Raw genomic sequence first — 23279 nt, forward strand, 5'->3', positions numbered from 1 at the left:
CCATATAGTGTTATGAAGTTCTATCTTCTACTATGTATGAGATAACCTGAAATACTTGTTGGCAAAGAAATAATTTTATGTCATTGATTACACCCATACAACGAACGGGATATACCTACTATATCCATATAGAATGCATGCTAAAGACACCGTAAGTACTCTGATAAGTAATCGCTTAATGTCATGTGATTGCATCCAAAGAATGTAATCAATGTAACAGAGTAATGTATTTTTATTACATAGTATTATGGAATACTACTATATTCTCTGTTATTATTACAAAGTATTATGAAACTCTATCCTACTACGATAACCTTGAAATGTCATTGGCTAAGGAATTGCTTCATGTTAATGATTACATCCATACAACGAATAGGAAATAAACCTTCTAGGCATTGCGCACTTGAACAGGACCTGCAGATTAGCATGCATGTTAAAGTCATTGTAAAGACTAACATACTTAGCTGTTATGGTCTTCATATAAGAAGAAGCAAAAGCTACTAGTGCTATTTCCAAATTCTCTAGTATTACCATATAGTGTTATGAAGTTCTATCTTCTACTATGTATGAGATAACCTGAAATACTTGTTGGCAAAGAAATCATTTTATGTCATTGATTACACCCATACAACGAACGGGATATACCTACTATATCCATATAGAATGCATGCTAAAGACACCATAAGTACTCTGATAAGTAATCGCTTTATATCATTTGATTGCATCCAAAGAATGTAATCAATGTAACAGAGTAATGTATTTTTATTACATAGTATTATGGAATACTACTATATTCTGTTATTATTACAAATTATTATGAAACTCTATCCTACTACGATAACCTTGAAATGTCATTGGCTAAGGAATTGCTTTATGTCAATGATTACATCCATACAACGAATAGGAAATAAACCTTCTAGGCATTGCGCACTTGAACAGGACGTGCAGATTAGTATGCACGTTAAAGTCATTGTAAAGACTAACATACTAAGCTGTTATGGTCTTCATATAAGAAGCAGCAAAAGCTACTAGTGCTATTTCCAAATTCTCTAGTATTACCATATAGTGTTATGAAGTTCTATCTTCTACTATGTATGAGATAACCTGAAATACTTGTTGGCTAAGAAATCATTTTATGTCATTGATTACACCCATACAACGAACGGGATATACCTACTATATCCATATAGAATGCATGCTAAAGACACCATAAGTACTCTGATAAGTAATCGCTTTATATCATTTGATTGCATCCAAAGAATGTAATCAATGTAACAGAGTAATGTATTTTTATTACATAGTATTATGGAATACTACTATATTCTGTTATTATTACAAATTATTATGAAACTCTATCCTACTACGATAACCTTGAAATGTCATTGGCTAAGGAATTGCTTTATGTCAATGATTACATCCATACAACGAATAGGAAATAAATCTTCTAGGCATTGCGCACCTGAACAGGACCTGCAGATTAGCATGCATGTTAAAGTCATTGTAAAGACTAATATATTTAGCTGTTATGGTCTTCATATAAGAAGAAGAAAAAGCAACTAGTGCTATTTCCAAATTCTATAGTATTTCCATATAGTGTTATGAAGTTCTATCTTCTACTATGTATGAGATAACCTGAAATACTTGTTGGCTAAGAAATCATTTTATGTCATTGATTACACCCATACAACGAATGGGATATACCTACTATATCCATATAGAATGCATGCTAAAGACACCGTAAGTACTCTGATAAGTAATCGCTTTATGGCATTTGATTGCATCCAAAGAATGTAATCAATGTAACAGAGTACTGTATTGTTATTACATCGTATTATGGAATACTACTATATTCTGTTACTATTACAATTATGAAACTCTATCCTACTACGATAACCTTGAAATGTCATTGGCTAAGGAATTGCTTTATGTCAATGATTACATCCATACAACGAATAGGAAATAAACCTTCTAGACATTGCGCACCTGAACAGGACCTGCAGATTAGCATGCATGTTAAAGTCATTGTAAAGACTAACATATTTAGCTGTTATGGTCTTCATATAAGAAGAAGCAAAAGCAACTAGTGCTATTTCCAAATTCTCTAGTATTACCATATAGTGTTATGTTCTATCTTCTACTATGTATGAGATAACCTGAAATACTTGTTGGCTAAGAAATCATTTTATGTGATTGATTACACCCATACAACGAATGGGATATACCTACTATATCCATATAGAATGCATGCTAAAGACACCGTAAGTACTCTGATAAGTAATCGCTTTATGTCATTTGATTGCATCCAAAGAATGTAATCAATGTAACAGAGTACTGTATTGTTATTACATCGTATTATGGAATACTACTATATTCTGTTATTATTACAAAGTATTATGAAACTCTATCCTACTACGATAACCTTGAAATGTCATTGGCTAAGGAATTGCTTTATGGCAATGATTACATCCATACAACGAATAGGAAATAAACCTTCTAGGCATTGCGCACTTGAACAGGACCTGCAGATTAGCATGCATGTTAAAGTCATTGTAAAGACCAACATATTTAGCTGTTATGGTCTTCATATAAGAAGAAGCAAAAGCTACTAGTGCTATTTCCAAATTCTCTAGTATTACCATATAGTGTTATGAAGTTCTATCTTCTACTATGTATGAGATAGCCTGAAATACTTGTTGGCTAAGAAATCATTTTATGTCATTGATTACACCCATACAACGAACGGGATATACCTACTGTATCCATATAGAATGCATGCTAAAGACACCGTAAGTACTCTGATAAGTAATCGCTTAATGTCATTTGATTGCATCCGAAGAATGTAATCAATGTAACAGAGTACTGTATTGTTATTACATCGTATTATGGAATACTACTATATTCTGTTATTATTACAAAGTATTATGAAACTCTATCCTACTACGATAACCTTGAAATGTCATTGGCTAAGGAATTGCTTTATGTCAATGATTACATCCATACAACGAATAGGAAATAAACCTTCTAGGCATTGCGCACTTGAACAGGGCCTGCAGATTAGCATGCATGTTAAAGTCATTGTAAAGACTAACATATTTAGCTGTTATGGTCTTCATATAAGAAGAAGCAAAAGCTACTAGTGCTATTTCCAAATTCTCTAGTATTACCATATAGTGTTATGAAGTTCTATCTTCTACTATGTATGAGATAACCTGAAATACTTGTTGGCTAAGAAATCATTTTATGTCATTGATTGCACCCATACAACGAATGGGATATACCTACTATATCCATATAGAATGCATGCTAAAGACACCGTAAGTACTCTGATAAGTAATCGCTTTATGTCATTTGATTGCATCCAAAGAATGTAATCAATGTAACAGAGTAATGTATTGTTATTACATCGTATTATGGAATACTACTATATTCTGTTATTATTACAAAGTATTATGAAACTCTATCTTACTACGATAACCTTGATATGTCATTGGCTAAGGAATTGCTTTATGTCAATGATTACATCCATACAACGAATAGGAAATAAACCTTCTAGGCATTGCGCACTTGATCAGGACCTGCAGATTAGCATGCATGTTTAAGTCATTGTAAAGACTAACATATTTAGCTGTTATGGTCTTCATATAAGAAGAAGCAAAAGCTAATAGTGCTATTTCCAAATTCTCTAGTATTACCATATAGTGTTATGAAGTTCTATCTTCTACTATGTATGAGATAACCTGAAATACTTGTTGGCAAAGAAATCATTTTATGTCATTGATTGCACCCATACAACGAACGGGATATACCTACTATATCCATATAGAATGCATGCTAAAGACACCGTAAGTACTCTGATAAGTAATCGCTTTATGTCATGTGATTGCATCCAAAGAATGTAATCAATGTAACAGAGTAATGTATTGTTATTACATCGTATTATGGAATACTACTATATTCTGTTATTATTACAAAGTATTATGAAACTCTATCCTCCTACGATAACCTTGAAATGTCATTGGCTAAGGAATTGCTTTATGTCAATGATTACATCCATACAACGAATAGGAAATAAACCTTCTAGGCATTGCGCACTTGAACAGGACCTGCAGATTAGCATGCATGTTAAAGTCATTGTAAAGACTAACATATTTAGCTGTTATGGTCTTCATATAAGAAGAAGCAAAAGCAACTAGTGCTATTTCCAAATTCTCTAGTATTACCATATAGTGTTATGAAGTTCTATCTTCTACTATGTATGAGATAACCTGAAATACTTGTTGGCAAAGAAATCATTTTATGTCATTGATTACACCCATACAACGAATGGGATATACCTACTATATCCATATAGAATGCATGCTAAAGACACCGTAAGTACTCTGATAAGTAATCGCTTTATGTCATTTGATTGCATCCAAAGAATGTAATCAATGTAACAGAGTAATGTATTGTTATTACATAGTATTATGGAATACTACTATATTCTCTGTTATTATTACAAAGAATTATGAAACTCTATCCTACTACGATAACCATGAAATGTCATTGGCTAAGGAATTGCTTTATGTTAATGATTACATCCATACAACGAATAGGAAATAAACCTTCTAGGCATTGCGCACCTGAACAGGACCTGCAGATTAGCATGCATGTTAAAGTCATTGTAAAGACTAACATATTTAGCTGTTATGGTCTTCATATAAGAAGAAGCAAAAGCTACTAGTGCTATTTCCAAATTCTCTAGTATTACCATATAGTGTTATGAAGTTCTATCTTCTACTATGTATGAGATAACCTGAAATACTTGTTGGCTAAGAAATCATTTTATGTCATTGATTGCACCCATACAACGAACGGGATATACCTACTATATCCATATAGAATGCATGCTAAAGACACCGTAAGTACTCTGATAAGTAATCGCTTTATGTCATTTGATTGCATCCAAAGAATGTAATCAATGTAACAGAGTAATGTATTGTTATTACATCGTATTATGGAATACTACTATATTCTGTTATTATTACAAAGTATTATGAAACTCTATCCTACTACGATAACCTTGAAATGTCATTGGCTAAGGAATTGCTTTATGTCAATGATTACATCCATACAACGAATAGGAAATAAACCTTCTAGGCATTGCGCACTTGAACAGGACCTGCAGATTAGCATGCTTGTTAAAGTCATTGTAAAGACTAACATATTTAGCTGTTATGGTCTTCATATAAGAAGAAGCAAAAGCTACTAGTGCTATTTCCAAATTCTCTAGTATTACCATATAGTGTTATGAAGTTCTATCTTCTACTATGTATGAGATAACCTGAAATACTTGTTGGCAAAGAAATAATTTTATGTCATTGATTACACCCATACAACGAACGGGATATACCTACTATATCCATATAGAATGCATGCTAAAGACACCGTAAGTACTCTGATAAGTAATCGCTTAATGTCATGTGATTGCATCCAAAGAATGTAATCAATGTAACAGAGTAATGTATTTTTATTACATAGTATTATGGAATACTACTATATTCTCTGTTATTATTACAAAGTATTATGAAACTCTATCCTACTACGATAACCTTGAAATGTCATTGGCTAAGGAATTGCTTCATGTTAATGATTACATCCATACAACGAATAGGAAATAAACCTTCTAGGCATTGCGCACTTGAACAGGACCTGCAGATTAGCATGCATGTTAAAGTCATTGTAAAGACTAACATACTTAGCTGTTATGGTCTTCATATAAGAAGAAGCAAAAGCTACTAGTGCTATTTCCAAATTCTCTAGTATTACCATATAGTGTTATGAAGTTCTATCTTCTACTATGTATGAGATAACCTGAAATATTTGTTGGCAAAGAAATAATTTTATGTCATTGATTACACCCATACAACGAACGGGATATACCTACTATATCCATATAGAATGCATGCTAAAGACACCGTAAGTACTCTGATAAGTAATCGCTTAATGTCATGTGATTGCATCCAAAGAATGTAATCAATGTAACAGAGTAATGTATTTTTATTACATAGTATTATGGAATACTACTATATTCTGTTATTATTACAAAGTATTATGAAACTCTATCCTACTATGATAACCTTGAAATGTCATTGGCTAAGGAATTGCTTTATGTCAATGATTACATCCATACAACGAATAGGAAATAAACCTTCTAGGCATTGCGCACCTGAACAGGACCTGCAGATTAGCATGCATGTTAAAGTCATTGTAAAGACTCACATATTTAGCTGTTATGGTCTTCATATAAGAAGAAGCAAAAGCTACTAGTGCTATTTCCAAATTCTCTAGTATTACCATATAGTGTTATGAAGTTCTATCTTCTACTATGTATGAGATAACCTGAAATACTTGTTGGCAAAGAAATAATTTTATGTCATTGATTACACCCATACAACGAACGGGATATACCTACTATATCCATATAGAATGCATGCTAAAGACACCGTAAGTACTCTGATAAGTAATCGCTTAATGTCATGTGATTGCATCCAAAGAATGTAATCAATGTAACAGAGTAATGTATTGTTATTACATAGTATTATGGAATACTACTATATTCTCTGTTATTATTACAAAGTATTATGAAACTCTATCCTACTACGATAATCTTGAAATGTCATTGCCTAAGGAATTGCTTTATGTTAATGATTACATCCATACAACGAATAGGAAATAAACCTTCTAGGCATTGCGCACTTGAACAGGACCTGCAGATTAGCATGCATGTTAAAGTCATTGTAAAGACTAACATACTTAGCTGTTATGGTCTTCATATAAGAAGAAGCAAAAGCTACTAGTGCTATTTCCAAATTCTCTAGTATTACCATATAGTGTTATGAAGTTCTATCTTCTACTATGTATGAGATAACCTGAAATACTTGTTGGCAAAGAAATAATTTTATGTCATTGATTACACCCATACAACGAACGGGATATACCTACTATATCCATATAGAATGCATGCTAAAGACACCGTAAGTACTCTGATAAGTAATCGCTTAATGTCATGTGATTGCATCCAAAGAATGTAATCAATGTAACAGAGTAATGTATTTTTATTACATAGTATTATGGAATACTACTATATTCTGTTATTATTACAAAGTATTATGAAACTCTATCCTACTATGATAACCTTGAAATGTCATTGGCTAAGGAATTGCTTTATGTCAATGATTACATCCATACAACGAATAGGAAATAAACCTTCTAGGCATTGCGCACTTGAACAGGACCTGCAGATTTATATAGCATGCATGTTAAAGTCATTGTAAAGACTAACATATTTAGCTGTTATGGTCTTCATATAAGAAGAAGCAAAAGCAACTAGTGCTATTTCCAAATTCTCTAGTATTACCATATAGTGTTATGAAGTTCTATCTTCTACTATGTATGAGATAACCTGAAATACTTGTTGGCTAAGAAATCATTTTATGTCATTGATTACACCCATACAACGAATGGGATATACCTACTATATCCATTTAGAATGCATGCTAAAGAAACCGTAAGTACTCTGATAAGTAATCTCTTTATGTCATTTGATTGCATCCAAAGAATGTAATCAATGTAACAGAGTAATGGATTGTTATTACATAGTATTATGGAATACTACTATATTCTGTTATTATTACAAAGTATTATGAAATTATATCCTACTATGATAACCTTGAAATGTCATTGGCTAAGGAATTGCTTTATGTCAATGATTACATCCATACAACGAATAGGAAATAAACCTTCTAGGCATTGCGCACTTGAACAGGACCTGCAGATTTATATAGCATGCATGTTAAAGTCATTGTAAAGACTAACATATTTAGCTGTTATGGTCTTCATATAAGAAGAAGCAAAAGCAACTAGTGCTATTTTCGAATTCTCTAGTATTACCATATAGTGTTATGAAGTTCTATCTTCTACTATGTATGAGATAACCTGAAATACTTGTTGGCTAAGAAATCATTTTATGTCATTGATTACACCCATACAACGAATGGGATATACCTACTATATCCATTTAGAATGCATGCTAAAGACACCGTAAGTACTCTGATAAGTAATCGCTTTATGTCATTTGATTGCATCCAAAGAATGTAATCAATGTAACAGAGTACTGTATTGTTATTACATCGTATTATGGAATACTACTATATTCTGTTATTATTACAAAGTATTATGAAACTCTATCCTACTACGATAACCTTGAAATGTCATTGGCTAAGGAATTGCTTTATGTCAATGATTACATCCATACAACGAATAGGAAATAAACCTTCTAGGCATTGCGCACTTGAACAGGACCTGCAGATTTATATAGCATGCATGTTAAAGTCATTGTAAAGACTAACATATTTAGCTGTTATGGTCTTCATATAAGAAGAAGCAAAAGCAACTAGTGCTATTTCCAAATTCTCTAGTATTACCATATAGTGTTATGAAGTTCTATCTTCTACTATGTATGAGATAACCTGAAATACTTGTTGGCAAAGAAATAATTTTATGTCATTGATTACACCCATACAACGAACGGGATATACCTACTATATCCATATAGAATGCATGCTAAAGACACCGTAAGTACTCTGATAAGTAATCGCTTAATGTCATGTGATTGCATCCAAAGAATGTAATCAATGTAACAGAGTAATGTATTTTTATTACATAGTATTATGGAATACTACTATATTCTCTGTTATTATTACAAAGTATTATGAAACTCTATCCTACTACGATAACCTTGAAATGTCATTGGCTAAGGAATTGCTTCATGTTAATGATTACATCCATACAACGAATAGGAAATAAACCTTCTAGGCATTGCGCACTTGAACAGGACCTGCAGATTAGCATGCATGTTAAAGTCATTGTAAAGACTAACATACTTAGCTGTTATGGTCTTCATATAAGAAGAAGCAAAAGCTACTAGTGCTATTTCCAAATTCTCTAGTATTACCATATAGTGTTATGAAGTTCTATCTTCTACTATGTATGAGATAACCTGAAATATTTGTTGGCAAAGAAATAATTTTATGTCATTGATTACACCCATACAACGAACGGGATATACCTACTATATCCATATAGAATGCATGCTAAAGACACCGTAAGTACTCTGATAAGTAATCGCTTAATGTCATGTGATTGCATCCAAAGAATGTAATCAATGTAACAGAGTAATGTATTTTTATTACATAGTATTATGGAATACTACTATATTCTGTTATTATTACAAAGTATTATGAAACTCTATCCTACTATGATAACCTTGAAATGTCATTGGCTAAGGAATTGCTTTATGTCAATGATTACATCCATACAACGAATAGGAAATAAACCTTCTAGGCATAGCGCACCTGAACAGGACCTGCAGATTAGCATGCATGTTAAAGTCATTGTAAAGACTCACATATTTAGCTGTTATGGTCTTCATATAAGAAGAAGCAAAAGCTACTAGTGCTATTTCCAAATTCTCTAGTATTACCATATAGTGTTATGAAGTTCTATCTTCTACTATGTATGAGATAACCTGAAATACTTGTTGGCAAAGAAATAATTTTATGTCATTGATTACACCCATACAACGAACGGGATATACCTACTATATCCATATAGAATGCATGCTAAAGACACCGTAAGTACTCTGATAAGTAATCGCTTAATGTCATGTGATTGCATCCAAAGAATGTAATCAATGTAACAGAGTAATGTATTGTTATTACATAGTATTATGGAATACTACTATATTCTCTGTTATTATTACAAAGTATTATGAAACTCTATCCTACTACGATAATCTTGAAATGTCATTGCCTAAGGAATTGCTTTATGTTAATGATTACATCCATACAACGAATAGGAAATAAACCTTCTAGGCATTGCGCACTTGAACAGGACCTGCAGATTAGCATGCATGTTAAAGTCATTGTAAAGACTAACATACTTAGCTGTTATGGTCTTCATATAAGAAGAAGCAAAAGCTACTAGTGCTATTTCCAAATTCTCTAGTATTACCATATAGTGTTATGAAGTTCTATCTTCTACTATGTATGAGATAACCTGAAATACTTGTTGGCAAAGAAATAATTTTATGTCATTGATTACACCCATACAACGAACGGGATATACCTACTATATCCATATAGAATGCATGCTAAAGACACCGTAAGTACTCTGATAAGTAATCGCTTAATGTCATGTGATTGCATCCAAAGAATGTAATCAATGTAACAGAGTAATGTATTTTTATTACATAGTATTATGGAATACTACTATATTCTGTTATTATTACAAAGTATTATGAAACTCTATCCTACTATGATAACCTTGAAATGTCATTGGCTAAGGAATTGCTTTATGTCAATGATTACATCCATACAACGAATAGGAAATAAACCTTCTAGGCATTGCGCACTTGAACAGGACCTGCAGATTTATATAGCATGCATGTTAAAGTCATTGTAAAGACTAACATATTTAGCTGTTATGGTCTTCATATAAGAAGAAGCAAAAGCAACTAGTGCTATTTCCAAATTCTCTAGTATTACCATATAGTGTTATGAAGTTCTATCTTCTACTATGTATGAGATAACCTGAAATACTTGTTGGCTAAGAAATCATTTTATGTCATTGATTACACCCATACAACGAATGGGATATACCTACTATATCCATTTAGAATGCATGCTAAAGAAACCGTAAGTACTCTGATAAGTAATCTCTTTATGTCATTTGATTGCATCCAAAGAATGTAATCAATGTAACAGAGTAATGGATTGTTATTACATAGTATTATGGAATACTACTATATTCTGTTATTATTACAAAGTATTATGAAATTATATCCTACTATGATAACCTTGAAATGTCATTGGCTAAGGAATTGCTTTATGTCAATGATTACATCCATACAACGAATAGGAAATAAACCTTCTAGGCATTGCGCACTTGAACAGGACCTGCAGATTTATATAGCATGCATGTTAAAGTCATTGTAAAGACTAACATATTTAGCTGTTATGGTCTTCATATAAGAAGAAGCAAAAGCAACTAGTGCTATTTTCGAATTCTCTAGTATTACCATATAGTGTTATGAAGTTCTATCTTCTACTATGTATGAGATAACCTGAAATACTTGTTGGCTAAGAAATCATTTTATGTCATTGATTACACCCATACAACGAATGGGATATACCTACTATATCCATTTAGAATGCATGCTAAAGACACCGTAAGTACTCTGATAAGTAATCGCTTTATGTCATTTGATTGCATCCAAAGAATGTAATCAATGTAACAGAGTACTGTATTGTTATTACATCGTATTATGGAATACTACTATATTCTGTTATTATTACAAAGTATTATGAAACTCTATCCTACTACGATAACCTTGAAATGTCATTGGCTAAGGAATTGCTTTATGTCAATGATTACATCCATACAACGAATAGGAAATAAACCTTCTAGGCATTGCGCACTTGAACAGGACCTGCAGATTTATATAGCATGCATGTTAAAGTCATTGTAAAGACTAACATATTTAGCTGTTATGGTCTTCATATAAGAAGAAGCAAAAGCAACTAGTGCTATTTCCAAATTCTCTAGTATTACCATATAGTGTTATGAAGTTCTATCTTCTACTATGTATGAGATAACCTGAAATACTTGTTGGCTAAGAAATCATTTTATGTCATTGATTACAACTATACAACGAATGGGATATACCTACTATATCCATATAGAATGCATGCTAAACACACCGTAAGTACTCTGATAAGTAATCTCTTTATGTCATTTGATTGCATCCAAAGAATGTAATCAATGTAACAGAGTAATGGATTGTTATTACATAGTATTATGGAATACTACTATATTCTGTTATTATTACAAAGTATTATGAAATTATATCCTACTATGATAACCTTGAAATGTCATTGGCTAAGGAATTGCTTTATGTCAATGATTACATCCATACAACGAATAGGAAATAAACCTTCTAGGCGTTGCGCACTTGAACAGGACCTGCAGATTTATATAGCATGCATGTTAAAGTAATTGTAAAGACTAACATATTTAGCTGTTATGGTCTTCATATAAGAAGAAGCAAAAGCTTCTAGTGCTATTTCCAAATTCTCTAGTATTACCATATAGTGTTATGAAGTTCTATCTTCTACTATGTAAGAGATAACCTGAAATACTTGTTGGCTAAGAAATCATTTTATGTCATTGATTACACCCATACAACGAATGGGATATTCCTACTATATCCAATTAGAATGCATGCTAAAGACACCGTAAGTACTCTGATAAGTTATCGCTTTATGTCATTTGATTGCATCCAAAGAATGTAATCAATGTAACAGAGTACTGTATTGTTATTACATCGTATTATGGAATACTACTATATTCTGTTATTATTACAAAGTATTATGAAACTCTGTCCTACTACGATAACCTTGAAATGTTATTGGCTAAGGAATTGCTTTATGTCAATGATTACATCCATACAACGAATAGGAAATAAAGCTTCTAGGCATTGCGCACTTGAACAGGACCTGCAGATTAGCATGCATGTTAAAGTCATTGTAAAGACTAACATATTTAGCTGTTATGGTCTTCATATAAGAAGAAGCAAAAGCAACTAGTGCTATTTCCAAATTCTCTAGTATTACCATATAGTGTTATGAAGTTCTATCTTCTACTATGTATGAGATAACCTGAAATACTTGTTGGCTAAGAAATCATTTTATGTGATTGATTACACCCATACAACGACTGGGATATACCTACTATATCCATATAGAATGCATGCTAAAGACACCGTAAGTACTCTGATAAGTAATCGCTTTATGTCATTTGATTGCATCCAAAGAATGTAATCAATGTAACAGAGTACTGTATTGTAATTACATCGTATTATGAAATACTACTATATTCTGTTATTATTACAAAGTATTATGAAACTCTATCCTACTACGATAACCTTGAAATGTCGTTGGCTAAGGAATTGCTTTATGTGAATGATTACATCCATACAACGAATAGGAAATAAACCTTCTAGGCATTGCGCACCTGAACAGGACCTGCAGATTAGCATGCATGTTAAAGTCATTGTAAAGACTAACATATTTAGCTGTTATGGTCTTCATATAAGAAGAAGCAAAAGCTACTAGTGCTATTTCCAAATTCTCTAGTATTACCATATAGTGTTATGAAGTTCTATCTTCTACTATGTATGAGATAACCTGAAATACTTGTTGGCTAAGAAATCATTTTCTGTGATTGATTACACCCATACAACGAATGGGATATACCTACTATATCCATATAGAATGCATGCTAAAGACACCGTAAGTACTCTGATAAGTAATCGCTTTATGTCATTTGATTGCATCCAAAGAATGTAATCAATGTAACAGAGTACTGTATTGTTATTACATCGTATTATGGAATACTACTATATTCTGTTATTATTACAAAGTATTATGAAACTCTATCCTACTACGATAACCTTGAAATGTCATTGGCTAAGGAATTGCTTTATGTCAATGATTACATCCATACAACGAATAGGAAATATACCTTCTAGGCATTGCGCACTTGAACAGGACCTGCAGATTTATATAGCATGCATGTTAAATCATTGTAAAGACTAACATATTTAGCTGTTATGGTCTTCATATAAGAAGAAGCAAAAGCTTCTAGTGCTATTTCCAAATTCTCTAGTATTACCATATAGTGTTATGAAGTTCTATCTTCTACTATGTATGAGATAACCTGAAATACTTGTTGGCTAAGAAATCATTTTATGTGATTGATTACACCCATACAACGACTGGGATATACCTACTATATCCATATAGAATGCATGCTAAAGACACCGTAAGTACTCTGATAAGTAATCGCTTAATGTCATTTGATTGCATCCAAAGAATGTAATCAATGTAACAGAGTACTGTATTGTAATTACATCGTATTATGAAATACTACTATATTCTGTTATTATTACAAAGTATTATGAAACTCTATCCTACTACGATAACCTTGAAATGTCGTTGGCTAAGGAATTGCTTTATGTGAATGATTACATCCATACAACGAATAGGAAATAAACCTTCTAGGCATTGCGCACCTGAACAGGACCTGCAGATTAGCATGCATGTTAAAGTCATTGTAAAGACTAACATATTTAGCTGTTATGGTCTTCATATAAGAAGAAGCAAAAGCTACTAGTGCTATTTCCAAATTCTCTAGTATTACCATGTAGTGTTATGAAGTTCTATCTTCTACTATGTATGATATAACCTGAAATACTTGTTGGCTAAGAAATCATTTTCTGTGATTGATTACACCCATACAACGAATGGGATATACCTACTATATCCATATAGAATGCATGCTAAAGACACCGTAAGTACTCTGATAAGTAATCGCTTTATGTCATTTGATTGCATCCAAAGAATGTAATCAATGTAACAGAGTACTGTATTGTTATTACATCGTATTATGGAATACTACTATATTCTGTTATTATTACAAAGTATTATGAAACTCTATCCTACTACGATAACCTTGAAATGTCATTGGCTAAGGAATTGCTTTATGGCAATGATTACATCCATACAACGAATAGGAAATAAACCTTCTAGGCATTGCGCACTTGAAAAGGACCTGCAGATTAGCATGCATGTTAAAGTCATTGTAAAGACTAACATATTTAGCTGTTATGGTCTTCATATAAGAAGAAGCAAAAGCTACTAGTGCTATTTCCAAATTCTCTAGTATTACCATATAGTGTTATGAAGTTCTATCTTCTACTATGTATGAGATAACCTGAAATACTTGTTGGCTAAGAAATTATTTTATGTCATTGATTGCACCCATACAACGAACGGGATATACCTACTATATCCATATAGAATGCATGCTAAAGACACCGTAAGTACTCTGATAAGTAATCGCTTTATGTCATTTGATTGCATCCAAAGAATGTAATCAATGTAACAGAGTACTGAATTGTTATTACATCATATTATGGAATACTACTATATTCTGTTATTATTACAAAGTATTATGAAACTCTATCCTACTACGATAACCTTGAAATGTCATTGGCTAAGGAATTGCTTTATGTCAATGATTACATCCATACAACGAATAGGAAATAAACCTTCTAGGCATTGCGCACTTGAACAGGACCTGAAGATTAGCATGCATGTTAAAGTCATTGTAAAGACTAACATATTTAGCTGTTATGGTCTTCATATAAGAAGAAGCAAAAGCAACTAGTGCTATTTCCAAATTCTCTAGTATTACCATATAGTGTTATGAAGTTCTATCTTCTACTATGTATGAGATAACCTGAAATACTTGTTGGCTAATAAATCATTTTATGTGATTGATTGCACCCATACAACGAATGGGATATACCTACTATATCCATATAGAATGCATGCTAAAGACACCGTAAGTACTCTGATAAGTAATCGCTTTATGTCATTTGATTGCATCCAAAGAATGTAATCAATGTAACAGAGTACTGTATTGTTATTACATCGTATTATGGAATACTACTATATTCTGTTATTATTACAAAGTATTATGAAACTCTATCCTACTACGATAACCTTGAAATGTCATTGGCTAAGGAATTGCTTTATGTCAATGATTACATCCATACAACGAATAGGAAATAAACCTTCTAGGCATTGCGCACTTGAACAGGACCTGCAGATTAGCATGCATGTTAAAGTCATTGTAAAGACTAACATATTTAGCTGTTATGGTCTTCATATAAGAAGAAGCAAAAGCTACTAGTGCTATTTCCAAATTCTCTAGTATTACCATATAGTGTTATGAAGTTCTATCTTCTACTATGTATGAGATAACCTGAAATATTTGTTGGCTAAGAAATCATTTTATGTCATTGATTGCACCCATACAACGAACGGGATATACCTACTATATCCATATAGAATGCATGCTAAAGACACCGTAAGTACTCTGATAAGTAATCGCTTTATGTCATGTGATTGCATCCGAAGAATGTAATCAATGTAACAGAGTAATGTATTGTTATTACATAGTATTATGGAATACTACTATATTCTGTTATTATTACAAATTATTATGAAACTCTATCCTACTACGATAACCTTGAAATGTCATTGGCTAAGGAATTGCTTTATGGCAATGATTACATCCATACAACGAATAGGAAATAAACCTTCTAGGCATTGCGCACTTGAACAGGACCTGCAGATTAGCATGCATGTTAAAGTCATTGTAAAGACTAACATATTTAGCTGTTATGGTCTTCATATAAGAAGAAGCAAAAGCTACTAGTGCTATTTCCAAATTCTCTAGTATTACCATATAGTGTTATGAAGTTCTATCTTCTACTATGTATGAGATAACCTGAAATACTTGTTGGCTAAGAAATCATTTTATGTCATTGATTGCACCCATACAACGAACGGGATATACCTACTATATCCATATAGAATGCATGCTAAAGACACCGTAAGTACTCTGGTAAGTAATCGCTTTATGTCATTTGATTGCATCCAAAGAATGTAATCAATGTAACAGAGTACTGTATTGTTATTACATCGTATTATGGAATACAGTATTCTGTTATTATTACAAAGTATTATGAAACTCTATCCTACTACGATAACCTTGAAATGTCATTGGCTAAGGAATTGCTTTATGTCAATGATTACATCCATACAACGAATAGGAAATAAACCTTCTAGGCATTGCGCACTTGAACAGGACCTGCAGATTAGCATGCATGTTAAAGTCATTGTAAAGACTAACATATTTAGCTGTTATGGTCTTCATATAAGAAGAAGCAAAAGCTACTAGTGCTATTTCCAAATTCTCTAGTATTACCATATAGTGTTATGAAGTTCTATCTTCTACTATGTATGAGATAACCTGAAATATTTGTTGGCTAAGAAATCATTTTTATGTCATTGATTGCACCCATACAACGAACGGGATATACCTACTATATCCACATAGAATGCATACTAAAGACACCGTAAGTACTCTGATAAGTAATCGCTTTATGTCATGTGATAGCATCCGAAGAATGTGATCAATGTAACAGAGTAATGTATTGTTATTACATAGTATTATGGACCCCCTTCAAGGATCGCTGCCTTGTTGTGGCAAGGGGGCTTGCGTAGTTCAGTGAAGCTATGAGCTATGCCGTGCAGGGCCACCCAAGACGGACAGGTCATAGCTGAGAGCTCTGACAAAAGGTGATCCACTGGAGAAGGCAATGGCAAACCACTCCAGTATCTTTGCCATGAAAACTCTATGGACAGTTCCAATAGGCATAACGATATGACGCTGGAAGATGAGCCCCTCAGGTCGGAAGGTGTCCAATATGCTACTGGGGATGAGCAGACGGCTAGTACGAGTAGCGCCAGAATGAATGAAGCGGCTGGGCCAAAGCCGAAAGGACGCTCAGGTGTGGAAGTAACTGGTGGCGAAAAGACAGTCCGATGCTGTAAAGATTTTTATTCCATAGGAACCTGGAACGTCAGATCCATGAATCAAGGCAAGCTGGACGTGGTTAAACAAGAAATGAGAAGACTGAACATCGACATTTTAGGAATCAGTGAACTAAAATGGACAGGAATGGGTGAATTTAATTCAGATGACCATCAGGTATACTACTGTGGACAAGAATCTCGCAGAAGAAATGGAGTAGCATTCATAATCAATAAGAGAGTAGGAAAAGCAGTCTTGGGATACAATCCCCAAAATGACAGAATGATCTCAGTTCGAATCCAAGGCAAACCATTCAACATCACAGTGATCCAGGTCTACGCCCCAACCACTGCTGCTGAAGAGGATGAAGTTGATCAGTTCTATGAAGCCCTACAACACCTTCTAGAAGCAACACCCAAAAATGATGTGCTTATCATCATGGGGGATTGGAATGCTAAAGTAGGAAGCCAAAAGATAACCGGGATAACAGGCAAGTTTGGCCTTGGAGTACAAAATCAAGCAGGGCACAGGCTGGTAGAATTTTGTCAAGAGAATACAATGGTCATAGCAAACACTCTTTTCCAGCAACCCAAGAGACGACTCTACACATGGACATCACCAGACGGTCAACACAGAAATCAGATTGACTATGTGCTCTGCAGCCAAAGATGGAAAAGTTCTATCCAGTCAATAAAAACAAGACCAGGAGCTGATTGTGGTTCAGATCATGAGCTTCTTGTTGCAAAATTTAGGCTTAAATTGAAGAAAGTAGGGAAAAGCACTAGGCCACTCAGGTATGAACTAAATCATATCCCTGACGAATACACAGTGGAGGTGACAAATAGATTTAAGGAATTAGATCTGATAGACAGAGTGCCTGAAGAACTATGGACGGAGGTTCGCAACATTGTACAAGAGGTAGCAACTAAAACCATCCCAAAGAAAAAGAAATGCAAGAAATCAAAATGGCTGTCTGAGGAAGCTTTACAAATAGCTAAGGAGAGAAGGGAAGTGAAAGGCAAGGGAGAAAGAGAAAGATACACCCAATTGAATGCAGAATTCCAGAGAAAAGCTAGAAGAGATAAGAATGCCTTCTTAAATGAACAGTGCAAACAAATAGAAGAAAACAATAGAATGGGGAGGACCAGAGATCTTTTCAAGAAAATTGGAGATATGAAGAGAACGTTTCATGCAAAGATGGGTATGATAAGGGACCAAAATGGTAGGGACCTCACAGAAGCAGAAGAGATCAAACAAAGGTGGCAAAATTATACAGAAGAACTATACAAGAGCGAGCTTAACATCCCTGATGACCACAATGGGGTAGTTACTGACCTGGAGCCAGACATCCTGGAATGTGAAGTCAAATGGGCCTTAGGAAGTCTGAGCAACAATAAAGCTAGTGGTAGTGACAGCATTCCAGTTGAACTATTCAAAATCTTAAAGGACGATGCAGTAAAAGTGCTACACTCAATATGCCAGCAAATTTGGAAAACTCAACAATGGCCACAGGATTGGAAAAGGTCAGTTTACATTCCAATCCCAAAGAAGGGCAATGCCAAAGAATGTTCAAACTACCGCACCATCGCACTAATTTCTCATGCTAGCAAAGTTATGCTCAAAATCCTACAAGCTAGGCTCCAGCAATATGTGGACCGAGAACTTCCAGAAGTACAGGCAGGATTTCGAAGAGGCAGAGGAACTAGAGATCAAATTGCCAACATACGCTGGATCATGGAGAAAGCTAGGGAGTACCAGAAGAACGTCTACTTCTGCTTCATTGACTATGCTAAAGCCTTTGATTGTGTGGAGCACAACAAATTGTGGCAAGTTCTTAAAGAGATGGGAATACCAGAGCATCTTATTTGTCTCTTGAGAAATTTATATGCAGGTCAAGAAGCAACAGTGAGAACTGAACATGGAATCACTGACTGGTTCAAAATTGAGAAAGGAGTTCGGCAAGGCTGTATACTGTCGCCTTGCCTATTTAACTTGTATGCAGAGCACATCATGAGAAATGCGGGATTAGAGGAGTCACAAATTGGGATCAAGATTGCAGGGAGAAATATCAACAACCTCAGATATGCAGATGATACCACTCTAATGGCAGAAAGTGAAGAGGAACTAAAGAGCCTGTTGATGCGGGTGAAGGAGGAGAGTGCCAAAGTTGGCTTGAAACTCAACATCAAGAAAACAAAGATCATGGCATCCGGCCCTCTCAATTCCTGGCAAATAGAAGGGGAAGAAATGGAGATAGTGACAGATTTTATTTTCCTGGGCTCCAAGATCACTGCAGATGGGGACTGCAGCAAAGAAATTAAAAGACGCTTGCTCCTGGGGAGGAAAGCTATGGCAAATCTAGACAGCATCCTAAAAAGCAGAGACATCACCCTGCCAACAAAAGTGCGTTTAGTCAAGGCTATGGTCTTCCCAGTTGCAATGTATGGCTGCGAAAGTTGGACCATAAGGAAGGCCGAGCGTCAAAGAATTGAGGCTTTTGAACTCTGGTGCTGGAGAAGACTCTTGCGAGTCCCTTGGACTGCAAGGCGAACAAACCAGTCAGTCCTAGAGGAGATCAGCCCTGACTGCTCTTTAGAAGGCCAGATCCTGAAGATGAAACTCAAATATTTTGGCCACCTCATGAGAAGGAAGGACTCCCTGGAGAAGAGCCTAATGCTGGGAGAGATCGAGGGCAAAAGAAGAAGGGGACGACAGAGAATGAGGTGGATGGATGGAGTCACTGAAGCAGTAGGTGCAAACTTAAATGGACTCCGGGGAATGGTAGAGGACAGGAAGGCCTGGAGGATCATTGTCCATGGGGTCGCGATGGGTCGGACACGACTTCGCACATAACAACAACAACAAGTATTATGGAATACTACTATATTCTGTTATTATTACAAATTATTATGAAACTCTATCCTACTATGATAACCTTGAAATGTCATTGGCTAAGGAATTGCTTTATAGCAATGATTACATCCATACAACGAATAGGAAATAAACCTTCTAGGCATTGCGCACTTGAACAGGACCTGCAGATTAGCATGCATGTTAAAGTCATTGTAAAGACTAACATATTTAGTTGTTATGGTCTTCATATAAGAAGAAGCAAAAGCTACTAGTGCTATTTCCAAATTCTCTAGTATTACCATATAGTGTTATGAAGTTCTATCTTCTACTATGTATGAGACCACTTGAAATATTTGTTGGCTAAGAAATCATTTTATGTGATTGATTACCCCCATACAACGAATGGGATATACCTACTATATCCATATAGAATGCATGCTAAAGACACCGTAAGTACTCTGATAAGTAATCGCTTTATGTCATTTGATTGCATCCAAAGAATGTAATCAATGTAACAGAGTACTGTATTGTTATTACATAGTATTATGGAATACTACTATATTCTGTTATTATTACAAAGTATTATGAAACTCTATCCTACTACGATAACCTTGAAATATCATTGGCTAAGGAATTGCTTTATGGCAATGATTACATCCATACAACGAATAGGAAATAAACCTTCCAGGCATTGCGCACTTGAACAGGACCTGCAGATTAGCATGCATGTTAAAGTCATTGTAAAGACTAACATATTTAGCTGTTATGGTCTTCATATAAGAAGAAGCAAAAGCTACTAGTGCTATTTCCAAATTCTCCAGTATTACCATATAGTGTTATGAAGTTCTATCTTCTACTATGTATGAGATAACCTGAAATACTTGTTGGCTAAGAAATCATTTTATGTGATTGATTACACCCATACAACGAATGGGATATACCTACTATATCCATATAGAATGCATGCTAAAGACACCGTAAGTACTCTGATAAGTAATCGCTTTATGTCATTTGATTGCATCCAAAGAATGTAATCAATGTAACAGAGTAATGTATTGTTATTACATCGTATTATGGAATACTACTATATTCTGTTATTATTACAAAGTATTATGAAACTCTATCCTACTACGATAACCTTGAAATGTCATTGGCTAAGGAATTGCTTTATGTCAATGATTACATCCATACAACGAATAGGAAATAAACCTTCTAGGCATTCCGCACTTGAACAGGACCTGCAGATTAGCATGCATGTTAAAGTCATTGTAAAGACTAACATATTTAGCTGTTATGGTCTTCATATAAGAAGAAGCAAAAGCAACTAGTGCCATTTCCAAATTCTCTAGTATTACCATATAGCGTTATGAAGTTCTCTCTTCTACTATGTATGAGATAACCTGAAATACTTGTTGGCTAAGAAATCATTTTATGTCATTGATTACACCCATACAACGAATGGGATATACCTACTATATCCATATAGAATGCATGCTAAAGACATCGTAAGTACTCTGATAAGTAATCGCTTTATGTCATTTGATTGCATCCAAAGAATGTAATCAATGTAACAGAGTAATGTATTGTTATTACATAGTATTATGGAATACTATTATATTCTGTTATTATTACAAAGTATTATGAAACTCTATCCTACTACGATAACCTTGAAATGTCATTGGCTAAGGAATTGCTTTATGTCAATGATTACATCCATACAACGAATAGGAAATAAACCTTCTAGGCATTGCGCACTTGAACAGGACCTGCAGATTAGCATGCATGTTAAAGTCATTGTAAAGACTAACATATTTAGCTGTTATGGTCTTCATATAAGAAGAAGCAAAAGCTACTAGTGCTATTTCCAAATTCTCTAGTATTACCATATAGTGTTATGAAGTTCTATCTTCTACTATGTATGAGATATCCTGAAATACTTGTTGGCTAAGAAATCATTTTATGTGATTGATTACACCCATACAACGAATGGGATATACCTACTATATCCATATAGAATGCATGCTAAAGACACCGTAAGTACTCTGATAAGTAATCGCTTTATGTCATTTGATTGCATCCAAAGAATGTAATCAATGTAACAGAGTACTGTATTGTTATTACATCGTATTATGGAATACTACTATATTCTGTTATTATTACAAAGTATTATGAAACTCTATCCTACTACGATAACCTTGAAATGTCATTGGCTAAGGAATTGCTTTATGTCAATGATTACATCCATACAACGAATAGGAAATAAACCTTCTAGGCATTGCGCACCTGAACAGGACCTGCAGATTAGCATGCATGTTAAAGTCATTGTAAATACTAACATATTTAGCTGTTATGGACTTCATATAAGAAGAAGCAAAAGCTACTAGTGCTATTTCCAAATTCTCTAGTATTACCATATAGTGTTATGAAGTTCTATCTTCTACTACGTATGAGATAACCTGAAATACTTGTTGGCAAAGAAATCATTTTATGTCATTGATTGCACTCATACAACGAACGGCATATACCTACTATATCCATATAGAATGCATGCTAAAGACACCGTAAGTACTCTGATAAGTAATCGCTTTATGTCATGTGATTGCATCCAAAGAATGTAATCAATGTAACAGAGTAATGTATTGTTATTACATAGTATTATGGAATACTACTATATTCTGTTATTATTACAAAGTATTATGAAACTTACCTAGAAGTGTATCCCCCATCCAGTAGGCATGCTTTTCATTTTTCTGACCCAGATGCAGAACTTTACACTTATCTTTATTAAATTGCATCTTGTTCTCATTTGCCCATTTTTCCATTGTGTTCAGATCTCGTTGATCTCTGTCTCTATCTTCCGGAGTATTTGCCAGTCCTCC

The sequence above is a fragment of the Paroedura picta genome, chromosome 13 (assembly GCF_049243985.1).
Source record: "Paroedura picta isolate Pp20150507F chromosome 13, Ppicta_v3.0, whole genome shotgun sequence".
NCBI lineage: Eukaryota > Metazoa > Chordata > Lepidosauria > Squamata > Gekkonidae > Paroedura > Paroedura picta.